A 21,385-nucleotide genomic window follows, 5' to 3' on the forward strand; every position below is an offset into this window, starting at 1 on the left:
TTGGTACCTCGATGAGGTTGACCACATGACGAGAAGTGGGCGGTACTTCAAACCCCCACACCTGGACCAACCCGAGGCATCCGGGAAGGATAGAGAAGCGGAGAAGCAGAAGGAGAAGCAGATTGAAGAGGAAGCTGTGCTGAAACAGTTGAAAAAGATACAAGCAGACATCTCCATCTGGGGACTGCTAATGGCATCACGAGTACGTAGGGAAGCTGTCCTATCTGCTATGGACAAGTCCAAACTCTCCATAGACACCACGCCTGAACAGCTGGTTGGGCTGGTTTTTCCGGGAGGAGGTTCCCCGGCATTAACCTTTTCGGACAAGGAACTACCGCCTGAGGGCACAAATCATAACAAACCTCTCTATATTTCTGTGGAATGTAGAGATAAGTGGATACCGGTGGTACTTGTTGATACCGGGTCTGCAATTAATATCTGCCCGACCAGAACGGCATATGCAATCGGGTTGAAGCCCGTGGACTTCGTCCCAACTACCCAAGTGATCAGAGCATACGACAATACCAGCAGAGAAGTGATGGGGACTGTTAAAATTCAAACCAAGGTTGGTCCAGGACAACACAGCATTGAATTTCATATCTTGGACGTTCCCGCAACCTTTAACCTACTTTTGGGGCGACCGTGGTTGCACCAGGTCAAAGCAGTCTCTTCCACTCTACATCAGATGCTAAAGTACCCTCACGGGAAAGGGGTAGCGATCGTTTTTGGGAATTCATCAATCCATCCGCCGCCGGAAGTGTCCACACCTGTCTTGGAGATCGAGCACGGCACGGAGGATGTGTTTTTGTCGGGGTTCACTTTGGCCGAGGCTCAAGTGGTGCAGAATGTCATGGCTGTGAATGAGGGTATGTACGTTAGTGCTCAATCTATCTACCTCATGAACAAGCTAAAACATACCCCTGGGATGGGATTAGGGAGAAGCGGCCGGAAGGGCGTCTCAGTGTTGGCCGAAGTGCCACACAACCCTCACGCCTTTAGACTGGGTTATCTGCCCACCAAAGAGGACTGGGTGAGGAAAGGGAAAGAAATGGCCGGAAGAGACAGGGCAAAGAAGGCTGGGAAGCCATTTGAGTTAATGCATAGGCCCATCTGGGGTACCCTAAACGGACGCTTCGTCCGGGAGGGGGAAGATTTTCCATTCTGCGGCTTCCCAGAGCCATGGCTGAACGCGGAGAAGAAGCGCGTGCCTGGTTTTGAAATCTTCTTCGACATACAATTACCTGGGGATGACGTTGCCGAAGCGCAGACAGACCCACCAACTGAGGTTGAGTAGTGTAGAACAGTGGATCCTGAGAGCACAGAGCTTGAAATGGGGGTAGCACTGGCGAGTCTACTATCAGATCCTCTGATCGACCAAGAGTTCTTGGGGGATAACTCTTTGGTTTCTATGATTGGAGATGAAATAGCTGCGGGCTTTCCAGCGCCGATTTTGGATGCATCTATCGCACCTTCTCTCATCTGGCAATATGAAGAAGGCTTTTTATCTAGCAGCTCCAGGTCAGGTAGTGAGCCGGAATCTGATTCCACCGAATCTTGTGTGTCGGAATCAGATTCCAGCTCGACTGAGTCTGAGTCCGGTATTCCTGGGGGTGATAACCCGGATGCCACAGTCCTGTCTAGGTCGTCATTTTCATTTTCTTTTGAGTCTGTTGTAACAGAGGAATCTGACGGCTTGGAAATATTTAATGAGAATGATGTGGATGTGGTTTCTGAGTATTTTTCTGTGCCTGTGATTTATTGCTTAAATCAGGATTTTCAAAATTTTGATGAAAACAACGAGGGAGAAATTCCCCCAGTTTTGCAACGGTTAATTGATCAAGAGCAGGAAAGATTTGTTAAACCTTTAATGGATGAAATCACTACTGTGAATGTTGGTAATGAGAAGGACCCGCGGCTAGTCCAGATTGGGTCCACGTTGTTTTCGGAGGAGCGCGAGCGCTTAGTCGCTTTATTAAAAGATTTCAAAGATGTTTTCGCGTGGTCCTACGAAGACATGCCTGGAATCGATCCTGAGATTGTACAGCACCGGATCCCTCTTGATCCCGAGGCCCGCCCTGTCAAACAGAAACTCAGAAGGATCCGCTCGGACTGGGCTCTCAAAATTAAGGAAGAGGTCACCAAGCAAATTGACGCAAGGTTCCTGCTGGTATCTGAATACCCAACTTGGTTGGCCAACATTGTTCCGGTGCCAAAGAAGGACGGCAGAATTCGGGTTTGTGTAGACTTCAGAGATTTGAACAGGGCCAGTCCGAAGGACGACTTTCCCTTGCCACACATTGATGAATTGGTGGATTTCACGGCAGGACACGCCTTGCTTTCGTTTATGGATGGTTTCTCAGGCTATAATCAGATAGTAATGGCACCCAAAGACCGGGAGAAGACTGCGTTCACTACCCCGTGGGGTACATATTGTTATAGAGTGATGCCATTCGGGTTGAAAAATGCTGGAGCTACGTATCAACGGGTAGCAACTACAATATTGCATGATATGATCCATAAAGAGGTCGAGGTGTATGTGGACGACATGATTGTCAAGTCCAAAGAAAGAGAGGGCCACTACACCGCCTTACAAAAATTCTTTCAAAGGATCAAAGAGTTTCGGCTGCGACTGAATCCCCAGAAATGCACGTTTGGTGTTACAGCGGGGAAGATGCTAGGGTTTCTGATTACACAAAGGGGCATCGAGGTCGACCCTTCCAAAATCAAGGCCATCTTAGAAATGCCACCACCAAGGACTGAAAAGGAGGTGCGAGGCTTTCTGGGTAAAGTGCAATTCATAAGACGGTTTATTTCTAAATTAACCTTGACTTGTGAACCACTTTTTGGTCTCCTGAAGAAAGGAAAGAAATTCCAATGGGACGGCCGATGTCAAGCAGCTTTTGAGCAGATCAAAGAGTATCTACAGAACCCGCCCGTGTTGTCACCACCAGAGCCGGGGAGACCGTTGATATTGTACCTTTCGGTAACTGAGACTACCATGGGCTGCATGCTCGCGCAGGAGTCAGAAGACAAAGTGGAAAGAGCCATCTACTATCTGAGCAAAAAGATGCTGGATTACGAGACCCGCTATACACCGCTGGAGAAGGCTTGTTTGGCCTTGGTATGGGCAACCAGGAAGCTGCGGCACTACCTGTTAGCTCACTCTGTAATGTTGGTTTCGCGTTTGGATCCCATCAAATATCTTTTCGAGAAACCAGCACTTACGGGTAGGCTAGCTCGTTGGCTGCTGTTGCTCTCCGAATTTGATTTGAAGTATGTAACGCGCAAGTCAGTAAAAGGGAGAGCGGTAGCGGAGTTCCTTGCCGACCACCCGGTTGAGGGGGATGAAACGGTTGAGTATCTATTCCCAGATGAAGCCATTCTGCACGTCGAAGATGAAACTTGGACGATGTACTTTGACGGAGCGTCAAACCAGTATGGGTACGGGATAGGGGTGTTGCTGATAGCGCCTGACGATTCTCGTATCCCTTTAGCATTCAAGCTCCAGTTCAAAGTCTCGAACAATGAAACAGAGTATGAGGCATGTATTGCTGGCCTGGAAGCAGCCCTAGAACTGGGGGTAAGACGGTTGGACGTCATTGGGGACTCGAACCTTGTTGTGTCTCAAGCAAAAGGAGATTGGAAAGTCAAGGAGGAAAGGATGATAATTTACCACCAAACCTTGGATTTGCTAATTCCTCGATTTGAGAAGCTAAATTTCACCCACCTCGTAAGAGAGAACAACAGGTTCGCAGATTCACTAGCAACTCTATCTTCTATGATAGACATCCCGTCCGGAGTCCGGATGCGTCCAGTCATTATTGATCAAAAGTTTGCGCCAGCATACGAGTCGATTTCCGCCATAGATGAGGTTCAAGACGGCAACCCCTGGTATTACGACATCTGGAACTTCTTGGAAAAGGAGACATATCCACCAGGGGCAAATGCCAAGGATAAGAGGGCCATCAGAAGAATGGCTGCTCAGTTCATTATCTGCGGGGGTAAGCTGTACAAAAGGGGTTATCTGGGAATGCATAAGCTCTGTGTAGAAGCTGAAGAGTCGAAACGCCTGATGGAAGCCATCCATGGGGGGGAGTGCGGTGCACACATGAATGGAGTAATGCTGGCCAGAAAGATCCTCAGACAGGGCTACTACTGGTCAACCATGGAGGAGGATTGTATTAGTTTTGTTCAGCGATGCCACAAGTGTCAAATTCATGCAAACCGCATGAACATCCCGCCGTCAAAGCTGTACAACATGACTTCGCCATGGCCTTTTTCAGTCTGGGGAATTGATGTGATCGGAGCTGTTACCCCGAAGGGGTCAAACGGGCATGAGTTTATCCTAGTAGCGATAGATTATTTTACAAAGTGGGTCGAGGCCCAATCATACGCAGTGTTGAAGGCGTCGCACGTCGCAAAGTTCATCAGAAACAACATCATCTGTCGCTACGGGTGCCAAACGAGATAATTTCAGATAATGGTTCCCACTTCAAGAAAGAAGTGATAGACTTGTTGGAGAAATACAATGTGGCTTTCCATAAGTCATCTATATACCGGCCGCAGACCAACGGAGCGGTTGAGGCCGCCAACAAGAATATCAAACATATACTGCAGAAGATGGTGGGAACCTATCGGGATTGGCCAGACAAGCTGCCATTTGCTCTGTGGGGCTACAGGACTTCAATCAGAACTTCTACTGGAGCAACTCCATATTCATTGGTCTATGGAATGGAGGCTGTTCTACCCATTGAGATTGAGGTTCCGTCGTTATGAGTATTGGCTGAGTGCCAAATAGCCGAAGCAGATTGGCAGCAAAGCAGATTCGAAGAACTCATGCTCTTTGATGAAAGAAGACTGAAAGCACTATACCACATCCAAGGCTATCAACGCAGAATTGCCCGGGCTTTCAACAAGAAGGTTAAGTCCAGGAATCTGAAAGAAGGAGATTTGGTGCTCAAAGACAACCGAGCTCCCATCCACGACCCAAGGGGCAAGTTCAAACCCAATTGGACTGGTCCTTACATCATCAAAGCTATCTGGTCAGGTGGAGCTGTGGTTCTGATGGATCTAGATGGCTTGGAGTTCTCACAACCGATCAATATGGACAAGTTGAAGAAATACTATCCTTGAGAGGCTCGCCAGGCCGAAAACCCGAAAGGGCGCCCTAGGCAAAAGTCAGAGCACAAAAAAATTAGAAAATTTAAAAACTGAGCTCGCAAGGTTGAAAACCCGCAAAGGGCGGCCTTGGCAAAAGTTAGAGCGCAAAAGGAGAGTGAAAATACTCGAGTGAACCTTGGCCTGAACTACGTAAGGCTTGATTCCCATCTTTGGGATACGTAGGCAACTTCACCTTGAAGTTCAGCCATAAACTTTTCCCCGATCAACTCTGTCCATTTCGATCATCTCAGTCATCTTTATCCATCAGCATTTATCGCGATCTCCGGTACAGTGCTGTTCAAACTAGGGGCAACTTTCCGTTGCCGCGACGGTGCAAAGTTACTCAGACAAGGGGCAACTTTCCGTTGCTATGAAGTGCCGCATTGTTCTTCAGACTAGGGGCAACTTTCCAGTTACAGGGATCTGGGGTTGTGCATCTCAGTGACAGATCTTCGGCGTGTCCAGTTCTGATCCACATCGAAAATAGTTTTGAAAAGTTTTAATAAAAGTTGACTTTGTTCAAATCAATCTTTTTACGACTAAGACCATTTTTGGACCAAAAGCGGAAAATTTTCAGTACCATAACCTTCAATTTCATTGATTTCAAAACTGAGTTCTCCTGCTCTTGCATTACAATCGAGGTTGCTTTTTTTAGTACATTCATAAAGAAAACTTGAAAACGCTAAATAAGCAATAAATTTGGGGCATAGTTGAATCAAGTATCTCTGCGTCCCCTCCCAGAGCTGGACGGAGCATCTGATGCCAAGCTAGGCCCAACCTGTGCCTCCTCATTGAGCCAATCCAAGCACTCATCGGACAAAGTGCAACTGAAAGTAGAAGCAGGGGCCAGGAGCTCTCTAGTCCTCCATGCTGTGGCATATCAGGCAAGCTGCGCACCCCGGATCGGGAAAGCGGCTGGGTACTCAATCCCCTCCGGTGGGCAGGTTTGATCATGACCAAACTGACGCAGGAACCGGAACGGTTAGACCAATCAATTGGATCCCAATCAGTCGGGACATACTATAGCTCATTGCCGGGAGGTTGAGCCAAGGACAACGCCAAGCAATGCCGTCTGCGGACAAATTGCACATCCAATCAAACCACCACCTTTCGTCAAGAGCATTGACTAGGCGCTGTCGAAAGAAGTAGCCTCGAGCTGAATAGGTCGGGCAAGAGTCCACAACCTACAACTTGTCCATTAACCATACCTAGGAGAGGGATGGAAAATGAGAGAATAAAGAACAGAGAGATGTACGATGAGAGAAAAGTAAGACAAGGGTTTTGTGAGAAAAACCGAGCCTGAGGGTCGAGTGATGTGAGCAAATATATGTGAGGTCGGGTGGGAAACATTACCTGCAGCAGCAGTGGACTCCCGGCAAACCTAGTCACCTCCCGGCGATAGACAGAATCTAAGCCCATCAGTGTCTCGGCCAAGGTCATGGCAATACAGCTCTTCCCTTCTCTCAAGCCTTGGGCGACTTCAATCAGGCGAATGCTAGCCCCGCCGAAGCCCGAGGAAAGCAGAAAGTGAGACAACAAACATAAGCAGAGGGCGTGTTGCTGGAAACCCTGCCAATAATGGTTGCTGCGGTCACCGGCGTCGGAAAAACGATGGATCAAGTCGAGGATGTCCAGTTCCCCACTGCAGATCAGAGATCGAGCATCATGCGCCGTGAGCCCACACATCCTCCCTAAAGCCTGAGCATGGCCAAAACGGAGCTGGGGCAAGATCACTTCAGAGCATTCAGACTCCATCAAAACCTGAAAATCTTCAAAAGTGGGACACATCTCTTGGCCGCCAAAGCTAAAAACGTGCGTCACTAGATTCCAGAACCTTGCCACGGCATAGAGAAAAGGGAGCTGTAGCGGAGTACGGCTCAGCGTTAATAGTGCATTCAAACCGAAACCCCGAAAGTTCAGCTTTTCCGAACCATCTAGAGAAGAGATCCAAGATGTGAGATTTTTCGCGAGAAACGCCTCCATCTTTGTCTAAAACTAAGATGAAATGAATGTTCCCGAAGTTGAGGCTTTTATAGAGGGAAAAACACTATTCACGGGGACACGTGTCAAAAATCAGGTGGCTGCAGGAATAAGTGGCCGGCCGGCCACCTTTTCTGGCTGGCCAGTCATTCTCTTTTTCAAAAAAGGCCGGCCAGCTGTCTCTCTCCACAAAATTGGCCGGCCGGCTCCCAAAGGTGGCCGGCAATGCTGCAGTGTGTCTCCTTGGCCCTGTTTTACTCTTCGAGGGAAAGTTTCAAGCATTTCCATGCAACGGGAGAGTCAAAGGCCTTCATCTCCCTCCGTTTTGGATGCGTTCCGGTGCCCAGATTGTCCGAAGTACACTCTGTTATTGCTGAGTTTTGTTTATCGAGTTGTTGTTTTGCTTATCGAGTTGTTTGTCGAGCGGACGTGTTTCGTGTTTTCGAGCCATTGTTCTCTGTTTAAACAATCTTTGTTTAAAGTCTTGTTTATTTGCGTTGTCAACGTTGTTGCATTTTGCTTATCGAGTTGTAAACTTCCTAAGGTTCTGTTATATCTTAGTAGGTTGAGTTGCTTAGTTTGTTGCGTCGGTTCACTACCTGACTTGGTGATTACACAATGCACATTCCCATTCAAATTCTTTTTTTGTGCGAAATAAAATGATGCGATACGATGCTAAAAGCTTAAAATACAAACACCTTTTCAAAAGCTATTTCATTCCATCATGCTTTACAACAAACAAAGGTACAAATTTTACAAAAAATAAAACTGCCTAACAATGTGCAAAGTGCTACAAACTACTAGTAAAAGAAAAATAAAGCAGGAAACAACAGCATCAATGTCCTCGGGAACGGGAACGAGAAGCACTCCTCATCCTCTTCTGCGGGACAACCTCTGCACCATCATCATCATCTGAGTCGGAGCTGTCATCCTCAGGATCCCCCTCAGCCTCGCCTCTGTTCCCCGAACCAAGACCGGAGCCCCCCTCCTCAGCAGATGTCTCTGACTGACGGTCGGTAGCCTCCTCCTCCTCCTCCTCAGCATCCTCCTCCTCCTCATCAGGCTCCGCCTCTACAACGTGAGCCCTGCGTCTGCGGACAGGCCCTCCTCGAGCTCCTTGAAAAGGTCTAGATGGCCCGGCTCCTCGGAAAGGCCGGGATGGCCCCGCCCCCTGAAAAGGCCCGGGTGACCCAACTCCCTGAAAAGGCCCAGATGGCCCAGCTCCCCAAGAAGGCCCAGGTGGCCTGCCCTGCGGCTGACCGGACCATGAAGGTATCTGAAAACAAAAAGTTCAATTCAAATACATCAGTCCGAATATATACATCAGATGCAGATACAAGCAAAGGCTACGTGAAGTGGATGCATGTAAATACAGTGTACAAGTGGGGTGTGTGTCAGATGTGCTCTACACAAGTAGTCTATCGATGCAGTAGAAATCAGCATGTCATCAGAAGTATGATAAATGCCAGAAAACTGAAAGGTACCTGAATGCCCGCGACAGACAACTGTGCCTCCCTACGCAGGACCATGCCTTCGAGTGTGGCCACCAGTCCAACCACCTCCTCCATGTACCCTCGTGGTGGCTGCAAATATGAGCTCATAATCATCAGTGAACAAAAGAATGTCTAAACATCTGAATGATGAATGAAAAACAGTGGAGCATACCAGCGGTGAGTCAGGATCAATGGCGTATCGATCACTGGGCATCGGAGGCTCTAGCGGGATCGGGATCGGAGAGATAGCCCCATACTGCCACGCCATCAACTCAGTCGGCATATCTGGCCATCCAGGATGAGGATAAGTCGACAGAATCGGAGGAACCGATCTACCCCCACCTCTAGATGTACCAGCCCTACTAGTAGAAGGGGCGTCTGCAGCCCGAGCTCGGGCCTGGCCCGAGGATGACATACCGACAGGCCTCGTCATCGAGGTGCGAGCTCCCGTTAATGGAGGCATCAAATATATGTGACGGTAAGTGGCATAGTCCCCCTCCTCAAGATATAGTAAAGCATCGCTACCCAGCATAGCGCCGACTACCTCCGAGTAAGAGAGCCTGTCAGCAGTCCGCATACTGACTGGGGGTACTGCGGAAGGATCCTGAGAAAGATACCCCCATACCTGACGCAGAAAGCGTTCCCCCAGGAACCATGCCCTGCCAACCGGCCCTTCGAGCAGGACCCTATACTGGGAGATGTCCGACCCTCCGGTATACTGAAGTCGGAGACCATCACCCAGGGGCGCCCAAGGCTGCCATGAGATCTACGGATGATAAATGCATAAACCAATCAGAAATCGGGAATATACAGAGCAAATCAAAGATGAAAATGAAAGGAACTGAAAGTTCTGAAGTACCTCCGAATGCCGCACAGTGTCAAAGTACTGTCGCAAGTAAATGAGGGTCTCTCGGGGTCTCGGCCGGTGCGGGCCCTCGAACACTAGTGAGTATGGGGTCATGGGAAGCCCTGCCACCTCCAACTCTGGGGCTAATGCTGGGAAGTATACATAGACCCATAGCTGAGAAAAACAGTGCAGAATGTAAGTACGAAATGCGGAGAGCAAAATACAGACTGTAAAAGTGCGCTGTGTGTGCAATATACAAGTAATGAAGAGCAGAAATGTAAATCAAGGGGCTAATGCTGGGAAGTATACATAGACCCATAGCTGAGAAAAACAGTGCATAATGTAAGTACGAAATGCGGAGAGCAAAATACAGACTGTAAAAGTGCGCTGTGTGTGCAATATACAAGTAATGAAGAGCAGAAATGTAAATCAAGGGGACAGAAAAGTACCTCCCAGGCTCTCCAGTAGCCGCCAAGTAAATCTCCCCGCCCGCGGGAGGTCGCGCTCATATAAAAGTAAAGGGTAGCCAGGCCGGCGCCACCCCAGTCATATCGATGGACCTGTGATAGGTCAACCAGAGCGCTCAGCAGGTATAGCCCGACTGTGTTCCCTCTATCGACGAACAGGGTAGTCCCGAAGAGGAACATAAGGAAACCACGGGCGTACTGCTCCGTCTCCTCAGGAGTCTCGGGCACCATCTCCGCCCGCCGGAAGTGGGAAGAGAACCAAGTATATCGGACTCTCCCAGAAACCCTGTCAACAGGCGGGCGAGCCCCCAATAGATACATCCAAGCGGCCTCCCACTCGCCCATATCCTCATCATAAGGGATGGGCCAACCTCCTATGTCTAAGCCAGTCAACACAGCGAAGTCTAGAGGCGTCATGGTCATGTCTCCAGTGGTAGAGAAATGAAAGGAGTTGGTGGTGTCCCACCATTTCTCTACCAAGGCTGCCATAAGTGTCCTCCTGGCGGAACAACGTGACAACCCAACGCAGAAGGGCCCGAACCCTGCCAAGTCTATCAAATCTCGGACACCCTCCGGGAGCTCAACGTACCAGTCCCGCGCGGCGGTGGAACCGTATCCCCGTACACTACGAGAACCAACCTGCATTCAAAATGAATACATGTGTCAATAACGAAATGAATGGGCTGTGTGCCAATGAGATGAACTGGGCTGTGTGCCAATGAGATGAACTGGGCTGTGTGCCAATGAGATGAAATGGGCTGTGTGCCATGTGTGCCAATGAGATGAAATGGGCTGTGTGCCAATGAGATGAACTGGGCTGTGTGCCAATGAGATGAAATGGGCTGTGTGCCAATGAGATGAACTGGGCTGTGTGCCAATGAGATGAAATAGGCTACGTGCCGATGAAATGAAATGGGTTGTGTACCGATGAAGTGAAATAAGCTACATGCAAATTCTAATCTGGGCTGCGTGTTCAGAAAATTTAAAGTTTGGGCTGCGTGTTCAACTTTCTATCAGTGTGGGCTGCGTATTCACTATTCTAATCTGGGCTGCATGTTCAGAAAATTTAAAGTTTGGGCTGCGCGTTCAACTTTCTATCAGTGTGGGCTGCGTGTTCACTATTCTAATCTGGGCTGCATGTTTAGAAAATTTAAAGTTTGGGCTGCGTGTTCAACTTTCTATCAGTGTGGGCTGCGTGTTCACTATTTAATCTGGGCTGCGTGTTCAGAAAATTTAAAGTTTGGGCTGCGTGTTCAACTTTCTATCAGTGTGGGCTGCGTGTTCACTATTCTAATCTGGGCTGCGTGTTCAGAAAATTTGAAGTTTGGGCTGCGTGTTCAACTTTCTATCAGTGTGGGCTGCGTGTTCACTATTCTAATCTGGGCTGCGTGTTCAGGAAATTTAAAGTTTGGGCTGCATGTTCAACTTTCTATCAGTGTGGGCTGCGTGTTCACTATTCTAATTTGGGCTGCGTGTTCAGAAAATTTAAAGTTTGGGCTGCGTGTTCAACTTTCTATCAGTGTGGGCTGCGTGTTCACTATTCTAATCTGGGCTGCGTGTTCAGGAAATTTAAAGTTTGGGCTGCGTGTTCAACTTTCTATCAGTGTGGGCTGTGTGTTCACTATTCTAATCTGGGCTGCGTCTTCAGAAAATTTAAAGTTTGGGCTGCGTGTTCAACTTTCTATCAGTGTGGGCTGCGTGTTCACTATTCTAATCTAGGCTGTGTGTTCAGAAAATTTAAAGTTTGGGCTGCGTGTTCAACTTTCAATCAGTGTGGGCTGCGTGTTCACTATTTAATCTGGGCTGCGTTTTCAGAAAATTTAAAGTTTGGGCTGCGTGTTCGACTTTCAATCAGTGTGGGCTGCGTGTTCACTATTCTAATCTGGGCTGCGTGTTCAGAAAATTTAAAGTTTGGGCTGCGTGTTCAACTTTCTATCAGTGTGGGCTGCGTGTTCACTATTTAATCTGGGCGGCGTGTTCAGAAAATTTAAAGTTTGGGCTGCGTGTTCAACTTTCTATCAGTGTGGGCTGCGTGTTCACTATTCTAATCTGGGCTGTGTGTTCAGAAAATTTAAAGTGTGGGCTGTGTGTTCACTTTCGAATTCGGGCTGTGTGTTCGACAAATCAGTGTTTGAGCCGTGTGTTCACCTCTAAACTAATGTGTACTGTGCGTTCGCAATTAATTAATGAACCAAGTGTTCAGAAATTCGAATGTTTAAACTACATGTTCAGGATGCAAGCACAGTACTATGTCATAAGCTAAACTGCGTGTTCAAGCATGGCAAAGGTGCGAAATGTACGAAAAATGCAGAAAACGAAGTAAATACCTCTCGAGCCTCATGGGAGAGGTGATGCTCTGGCTCTCGGAGAAGCAAATCCCCAGGTGCTCGCTCGTCAAAGCTAGTGAAGTGACGGAAGACGGCACAAGGGAGGACATGTGCTGGCGGATTGTACCTCCCGGGAATAAAAGGTCGGGTCCTCGGGGGTAGAGTCATGGGATCAAAATTGTCTCCGGCACCTGGAAAGCCTCCGCCGTGGGGAGAATTGCCCGCCATTTTCAAAGAATCTGCAAAAGGAGCAAAAATGAGCGAAAATGAGCCAAAATTAGAAAAAGTCAACAAAAGTCAACTCCCGAGAAAATCTTCCAAATATTGAGGCAAACTTACCTCAAGTGGCGAAAATGAGAAAAGAAGCTCCGAAACCGGAATTTAATCGCTTCAAAGTGTTTAAAACTGAATGTTTTTGCGGAAACAACTTGCGTGGGGCGTTGGAAAACGCGTATGGAACTCAGATCTGGAGAAGAAAGTGTTGTAGGAGGCAAGAAAGGAAGAGATCTCGGCTGCATTATATAGGCCCCAAGTCTTGGATTGAAGGAGCATCAAAAAGGAGGTGAAAATACCAAAATGTCCTCGGATTTGGGCATATGGCCGGCCGGCCACCTTTTCTAGCCGGCCAGCCATTTCTTTTTTGGAAAACCGGCCGGCCAGCCAATTACTTTTTGCAAAAGTGGCCGGTGGCCTCCCCTTGGGAAGATAAACGGCCGGCCATGTCCCTCACAGGCTCACCTAGCTCCCTGCAAATTTTGAGGAAGATCGGAGTTCCCGGGACCTGAAAAAATTCAAGAAGAGTACACTTCCGGTCGTGAAATTGCTCCGCCGGAACTTCAGCTTCAAGATCTGACATGTGTCTCATCATCATTCATCAAAATCAAAGTGTATCCTTTTTGAAAGAGTTGTAGCCTTTCCGGGAAGCGGATCGGAGGCCGTGATCGAGGTACCTTCGCCGAAACACGCATTTCCGTGCTCGTTGTTTCGTAACAAACAGGCACGTTAACTTATGCTCGCTTTGTACTATCATGCACATAATTCGCATTCTCATGAGCATACTCACATTTTTATGCACATTTCTTGATATTGGCATACCTCTATGTTTGAGCATACGTTGTCACGCATGTTCCACTCTTGCATTGCGATGCATTCACTCACCGGCACTGCGTGTGTCAAACTTTCGGAATCACATTAAATGTATGTTGGTAGCATATTGTACTTGTTGCAATTTCTCTCTTTTACAGGCACGATATTGTATGTACGGTTCAATTGAGGCTGGTGCGACCAGATGAATCGCGCAGGTATCGTATCTTCTCGAAGTGAGACGTGGCGGGGATTGAATAATTCTCCGCATTCTTAACTGCATGAAATGTAGATGTTGCTTTGCATTCTTGCTTAAAACTGTTGCATCTATTTGCGAATACTTGCTTCATTACAGCTTGCTGCATTTGCATGATCATTGAGTTATGTTGGGCTTCTTGCATATCGCTTTGCATTTTGCCCCCCCCCCCCGCCTGCGGGCACATCTCTGTTTACTTTGTACGTTTGTCTAAGTCTTCGGCCTTGTCAAAAATGGGTCGTCTCTGGGCTTTGACATTCACTCCCGTCACTTGTGACTTCCGAGTTCTGTCAAAGAGGGGCAACTGTAAACACCCCATTTTTGACCGACCTTAAGACTCAGACGTCACTGATTGAGCGCTTGGTGATGTTGCATAATGTGCTCGTTCAGGAGTTCCAGAGTCACGGCCGTGAGCCCTGCCTCCGGACTTCCGAACCCTCTTTTGTGCTTTGCCTCGGTTTGCGAACCAGGCTCGGTTTTTGCGGTTTCTTTTCCTAAGGGAAGGGAGAGGTCCCGTAAACCATCTCTCAATGTCCGTAGGCTACATTTCGTGGTCGTAGGCCATTTTGCCCATTTCGGAGTCCAGTTTCCGGTTTTTCGGGACCGTTGGCCGTGTGCCTCGGTTCGGGACCGCCTAACCATCTCCGTTTGCTCTGATTTTTGGCATGCATCTTATTTAATCCCTTTTGAGGGACACTGGGGTCTGAGAAACCCACTTCGAGGTCGAATACCATTCTCGGTGTTTAACGGGCAGTTTCTGGGGCCCCGAACTGCGTGTTTTGGCCCCCGAAAATTCATTTTGCAACGGTTTTCGTTCATTTTTGGCAGGTACCTCTGTTTTATCACTAGGAAGGTCACTGAAAGATGGAAGGCCAGTAATTGTTGCAGCAACCAGCTATACATCCTCCGACGCCCTCCGACGCCCGTTTTTCACACTTCTGGGCTAATGTTGAACACCTTGGGCCCACTTTCTTGAACTTTGAACCACATATTTGTGATGTACACACTTGGGAGGACCCTAAAAGTTGGTGGCCGGCCAGTAATTCCATTTGACCCTTTTGAACCCCTCCTTCCGGGCTAATGTTGAACACCTTGGGCCCACTTTCTTGAACTTTGAACCACATATTTGTGATGTACACACTTGGGAGGACCCTAAAAGTTGGTGGCCGGCCAGTAATTCCATTTGACCCTTTTGAACCCCTCCTTCCGGGCTAATGTTGAACACCTTGGGCCCACTTTCTTGAACTTTGAACCACATATTTGTGATGTACACACTTGGGAGGACCCTAAAAGTTGGTGGCCGGCCAGTAATTCCATTTGACCCTTTTGAACCCCTCATTCCGGGCTAATGTTGAACACCTTGGGGCCACTTTCTTGAACTTTGAACCATATATTTGTGATGTACACACATGGGAGGACACCATCATGTGGTGGCCGGCCACTAAATCAGCTTGACCCTTTTGACCCCTAGCCGGCCGGCTAGGGGGTGTGGCCGGCCGGCCACCTGCAACCAAAATAACTGGCCGGCCGTAATCTTCACACTGTTCACTTTACAGCTGTATGGCTTTATCCCCCAGAAAATATCAATATCCGGGGGATATTTTGTGGGGGAAAACTTGTTTCCTTTTCCCCCACCTTTACACCCCCTTTTTGGTCCATATAACCAGCTGGTGGCATCACATATAGGGGTTAGAAAATTTGTTCTTCAAGCCTCAAGATCCATATCTCCCTCCATCCTTCTCATTTTCCTAAAAAACCTTAAGTCCTACACCTTGTTTTCTTCATCACCACCAAGCTCTACCATCATCACTTCATTTCCAGCAACAAGGAGGGCTTCTCAAAGGCTAAAGGAGCTGCAAATTGGTCCAAGAAGCAACAAAAGACTTGTCTCCAAGGGTGAGTTACCATTTTCTCTTTTTTAAGCTTTTCTTTGCAATATTTCTTAGCCTCTCCTTCTTATACATTTGAGCTCCGACCAAAACTGAAAGTATCTTTTTTTTTGAGCTCATTTTCATGTCTCATTAAGGGCTCAACCCTGTTTGAGCCCTCCATCTTCCACTTGCTTCATTATCCCTCTAAAAGGTCATTTTCTTGCATGATATTTTTAGCTTGTGTGTGATTTATTTTGGAGCGTGTTGTAAACTGATAATAGGCTTATTTTGAGCCCCTCTTCAACATTGAAGAAGGGCTCAACACTGTTTGAGACTTCCATGTTATACTTCCCTTTATACTCCTTTTCTTGGTCCCATTTTTGCATGCTATGGCAGCCTACCATGCTTTTGTTTTTGGCCATTTTACAGTTCTGGAAATAGTCTTATTTTGGTCCATTCTTCATGTTTCATTTAGGGCCTTTCATGGTTTGGGACCTCCATATGCCACTTCATGTTATATCTCTCTTTTATTCCCCATTCTTGCATGTTTAGTTAGCCTATCATGCTTTTGTTTTTGGCCATTTTACAGTTCTGGAAATAGTCTTGTTTTGGCCTATACTTCATGTTTCATTAACATTTTTTTTTCTGTTTGGTGATTATTTTGTATACTTCATGTTATAGCACCTTTTGAGCCTCAATCTTGTGCCTTTTTTTTAGCATGTTTGTATATTGATTTGAGGTTTGCCATATACTGTAAACATTCATATTTTTGGTCCCTCTTCAATGTTGTAGAAGGAAATTTTTCAGTTTGGATTTTTCTTATATCACTTGCTTCATTACCCCTCTCTTGGCCCCTATTCTTGCATGCCATTTTTGCCCTACCTATGCTTGCTGTTTGGCCATGTTTATAACTGTGAAAGTGCCTTTTTTGGGACTGCCTAGCTTCTGTCTTTGCATTACATGTCCATATTGTGCATGTTTGGCATAGCTATAGGCCATTTCGGGTGCCTGAATTCGCATTTCGGGACAATTCCATGCATTTAGTGTCATTTCGCCTCATTTCGGGACTGTTTTCCCCAATATTTTAGTGCTGAAATTCTATTAGAATGATTGCTTTCCATTTCTATGTCATTGCATCGCATTTTGTCATCGCCTCGGTTTGCGTGCCCGTGCGCACGCATTTCGAGGCGCCTCATTTTCATCCATCGGCATCCTATGTGACTGTGGCTGAGGCTCTCTCATGTTGGTATAAGCCCATATCATGTTTCCATGTCATTTGCATTGCGTATGCCATTGCCTCGGTTTGCGTGCCCGCGTGCACGCATTTCGAGGCGCCTCATTTTCATCCATCGGCATCCTATGTGAGTGTGGCTGAGGCTCTCTCATGTTGGTATAAGCCCATATCATGTTTCTATGTCATTTGCATTGCGTATGCCATTGCCTCGGTTTGCGTGCCCGTGTGCACGCATTTCGAGGCGCCTCATTTTCATCCATCGGCATCCTATGTGAGTGTGGCTGAGGCTCTCTCATGTTGGTATAAATCCATATCATGTTTCCATGTCATTTGCATTGCGTATGCCATTGCCTCGGTTTGCGTGCCCGTGTGCACGCATTTTGAGGCGCCTCATTTTCATCCACTGGCCTCTTATGTGAGTGTGGCTGAGGCTCTCTCATGTTAGTATAAGTCCATGTTGCATTCTATATGCCATTTTTGCCATATTGCATTGCATATGCCATTGCCTCGGTTTGCGTGCCCGTGTGCACGCACTTCGAGGCACTTCATTTTCATCTACCGGCTTCTTATGTGAGTGTGGCTGAGGCTCTCTCATGTTAGTATAAGTCCATGTTACATTTTCCATGCCATTTTAGTCACTTGCATTGCATATACAATCGCCTCGGTTTGCGTGCCTGTGTGCACGCATTTCGAGGCCTCTCATTTTTTACGGCATAGTGCATACTAGATTGTATCTTAGATTGCATTCTGTCATTTTTTCGATTTGCATGCCCGTGTGCACGCATTTCGAGGCATCTCATTTTCATAGCATTGTGCATACTAGGCTGTATCTTAGTTGCATTCATGCATATCATGCATACTGCATCGTGTTCGGGATAGGAGTTAGCCCGGGCACGGGAAACGAGGTGCATTTCGTACTCCGAGTGACAGAATGTGTCTCAATTTTGCCAGTCACCGACACTCTGGATCATCCATGATGGAGTTAGGTTTTGTTGTGTTTTCATGTGCATTCATCCTACATTAAATTGTGCAATTTGACTCCTCGGCCATCATGCCTCAGTATGCATGATTGGTGGCACGAGGATCGAGGCATGCATATATTTGTGAAAATACACTGCTATGCCCCTTTCCTGCTCTCTGTTGCAGCAAAATCAGGAATCAGCAACTTTCCGGGACTTGGCACGCTTTTCAAGAATAATTGTAAAACAGAGGCTAATCGGGGCATCCCGGTGGATTTCCGCGCAAAGCAGCCTAACATACATCATCGATCAGAAGCAAGGCAGTCACTGGCTTGCATGCCAGTTTTATTTATTTTCTTAGTTAATTTGATTAATTAGGAATTTGTACATTATCCGGACTGTAATATTTGGACTGTAATATTCTTTTATTCGGGACTGTATATTTATTCGGACCCTCTGCGCGAGGGCACAACTGTAATAAGTGTGCGTGTGTGTGTTGTATGTCTTCCAACCTCACGTCTTTCTCCCTTTTATTTATCCGCTTATGATGGTTAGATTAGGGCATATTTAAATTAGCATACAGTATGACAGCATGTTTGCATTCATTCATCTGTTTTGCATGCACCGGGCTCGGCGCATCATACTAACTGCATTGTACTTTCAATTTCAAAGTTGAATACATGATAGTTGTAGCATTCCATATGCCATGTTTAGAATAGCCGAGCCTGCTATAGTTGCATTTTTGCATGTGTTGCATTAGGCATTTCTGTATACTTTGGATTCATGCATGATTTCTAATGTAGTTTCTATTTTGGCTTGGAGTACCCGGTAAGTTTTATGCTTTAGCATCCTTGCATGCGTGTGAGTGACTGCCATGAATAACATGCTTACCATGAGGCTATGTGCTTACATGATATATCTGCCTGAATGCCTGTGGGTGAAGGTTGGGTTACTTAAATTGGAATAAATCATCAAATGTTTTAAGCCTACCTGCGAGTAGCAAACCCTCTTTCAAAAACAAACATGAAATGTTTCGTTCCAATTCAGGCGACCCGGTCTATACTTGTATGCTGTGCGCATCACATAGTAACCTAGGCTAATAACCGGAATAAGAACACACAAAGTTTTCAAAAATTGATATCATGGTTAGTAGAGGCCGGTCTATGACCGGGCGAGCGGGGGTGCTCACGAAGCGACCTTCCCCAATCGTACCCAAGTTCCCGAGCCGAGGCAACTTTGGTGATGACGGACACGTGGCCTTTTGGCACCGAGTCAGGGTTTCCTAAATTTCCCAAAATAAAATATTTAGGTGGCGACTCTGTATCTGGCAAAGCAGTCCATGTTTGGCACTTCTTTCAAAAATCTGTTTTCTTAAAACAATTTTCCGGATTTGGACTCTTTGGTTCAGACTTAGAACCATGACTACAAAGTCGAGTCCGAGCTGTAGCGAGGTCCCCCGCGGGCTTGTTACACATGTTGGCGAGGACTTTGCATATGTCTGTATATAGTTTTCATGGGTTGACTTAGTTTTTGGATGATCCTATTTGTACAGAACTTATGCTACTATATTTCTGTTGTGAGTTATTAATGTATATATGTTTGGTTGTTTGGGTGTGCCATGTAAGCACAACTCTATGGACAAAGTTTTGAACTGCTTCCGTTTGGCCCCCATTAACTCTGTTAAAAATACATTTGTTTTGGTTTGAGGCCGTAGGTAATCTCATGATTACTGGCCGGTTATGTCCTTAACCAACGGGGGCGGGTTCGGGTCATGACACTTGTAGCATGCAAAAAATTCGTTCACCGTCATTTCAGCCCCCTCGTTCGCCTGCGGCCACGCACTCGCAGAGGCTAGTAAGATCTTCCACGCATTGGGCATCAGTTGGCCCGGAGCCACCTCCAGCCGATCCAACACGTGCACTACTATCCGAAGGAGTGGCAACTTCAAACCCCCCTTTAACGCCTCCTCGTACATGGCGAATTTCCCCGGTCGAGCATCGGATGCCCTCTCCTTTGATGTCAGCAGTTTTAACTCTATTTTCGCGGGAATCTGATATTTCTCGCGCAGACCCTCCAACTCCTCCGCAGTAAAGGTCGACTTGTCGGCCTTCGTGTGCCAGTGATCTGGCTCAACCTGACTGATTGGCTTCGCAGCCGCTATCAGCGTAGACGCGCGGGGTCGTCCTGTCAGCCCCCCTTCACTTCGTACTCGCTTCTCCATCCTGTATTGCTCCGCCAGGTCCACTGCGTCGTCGTCCTCCAAGGTATCTAGTCTCACATTGGGCACTTCCTCTCGAGCCATTTCTCCGGTATGCCTGCGTATAGCTTCAGATACTGGTGCGAGATAGTTCACAAAATGTTGCAACGGTGTATCACTCGACACAAAGGAGTTTACTCTTGGAATATTTTGGTTGTTTGCAAAGAGATACGTAAAACGGATAATACCAAAAGCCCAAGGTTTGCTTATATTCCAAGGGTCACAATTAAATTTCGCCAGTTTGAAAATTTTCAAAAATCCGCCAAAACTATCTTTTCAACACCCTATATTCACCTATCGTTTCATTTCTTGCTCAACACCTAACCTTCCCCATCATGGGATTCCGCCACGTGTACGCCCATGATCCACTGCTCCCTTCCCCTACCCTGTTTTTTCCACTTCAAATCACCACGTGCCCTGCCACTCCTCGAGCCCCGCGAACCGCCACTTGTCCTTCTACTCATGGTCGGTCCCTCCTCATGGTCGACCCCTCCACTCGGTCACCCTTCACGGTCGACCCTCCTCATGGTCGGTCCCTCTACTCGGTCACCCTTCTCGGTCGGCCCTCCTCATGGTCGGTCCCTCCACTTGGTCACCCTTCGCGATCGGCCCTCCTCATGGTCGGCCCCTTCACTCGGTCACCCTTCGCGGTCGGCCCTCCTCATGGTCGGCCCCTCCATTCGATCACCCGTCACGGTCGGCCCTCCTCATGGTCGGCCTCTTCGCCTTGCCGGTCTCTAGCAACAATTGTTCTCTTCATTATTCCATTCGTTGGACTAAAGCTGCACTTGGGAATGGGGGACTACTGACATGGGCAAGCCCATAAAGGTTATAGCCCACCACGTAGGGCCCAATACATAATTCAAATACTAAAGCCCAGCATTGTTGGAGCTCAACATGGCATCAAGAACCAATGACACCTAGACACGTGGCAAGTGAAGGACAAGCCACATAAGCAGACAAAAATCCTGCAAAGTTATTGCACTGCACATCAGCCATTAATGAAGGTCCTTACAACATTTATTGCGATAAGCCCTTCCCGTCGAAACAGAACGGCCTCACCATGAACAAGGCAAGCTAGAGCATAGACTTTCGGCCATGGCGACAAGTCAGAAGGGACAATGAAATGATTACCAGAGGATATAAGCAGACGTCGAAGACAAGAAGAAGGTTAAACTTTCTATCTCTAAACTATTTCTACATTCCATCTCTCTTTTCTAACTTGCTCGTCGGAGGGTTCGCTGGGGGACTCCCCGTTCCCCGTTGAACTCTTGTGCAGGTCTCTTCGTGGGCTTGGTACCTCAGGCTCCAGTTTGGGAAGCGTGGATCAGTCCGACCCGTTCTATTCGGAACACGCTGTATTATCAATTTTAATTTAGGATAAAATTGTCATTAATATAATATTTCATTAAGTGTGTGTACTGAGATAATTAGGTGTGTGAAAATAGAAT

Source organism: Camellia sinensis, chromosome 6 (assembly GCF_055761805.1).
Source record: "Camellia sinensis isolate YWXY chromosome 6, ASM5576180v1, whole genome shotgun sequence".
Lineage (NCBI taxonomy): Eukaryota > Viridiplantae > Streptophyta > Magnoliopsida > Ericales > Theaceae > Camellia > Camellia sinensis.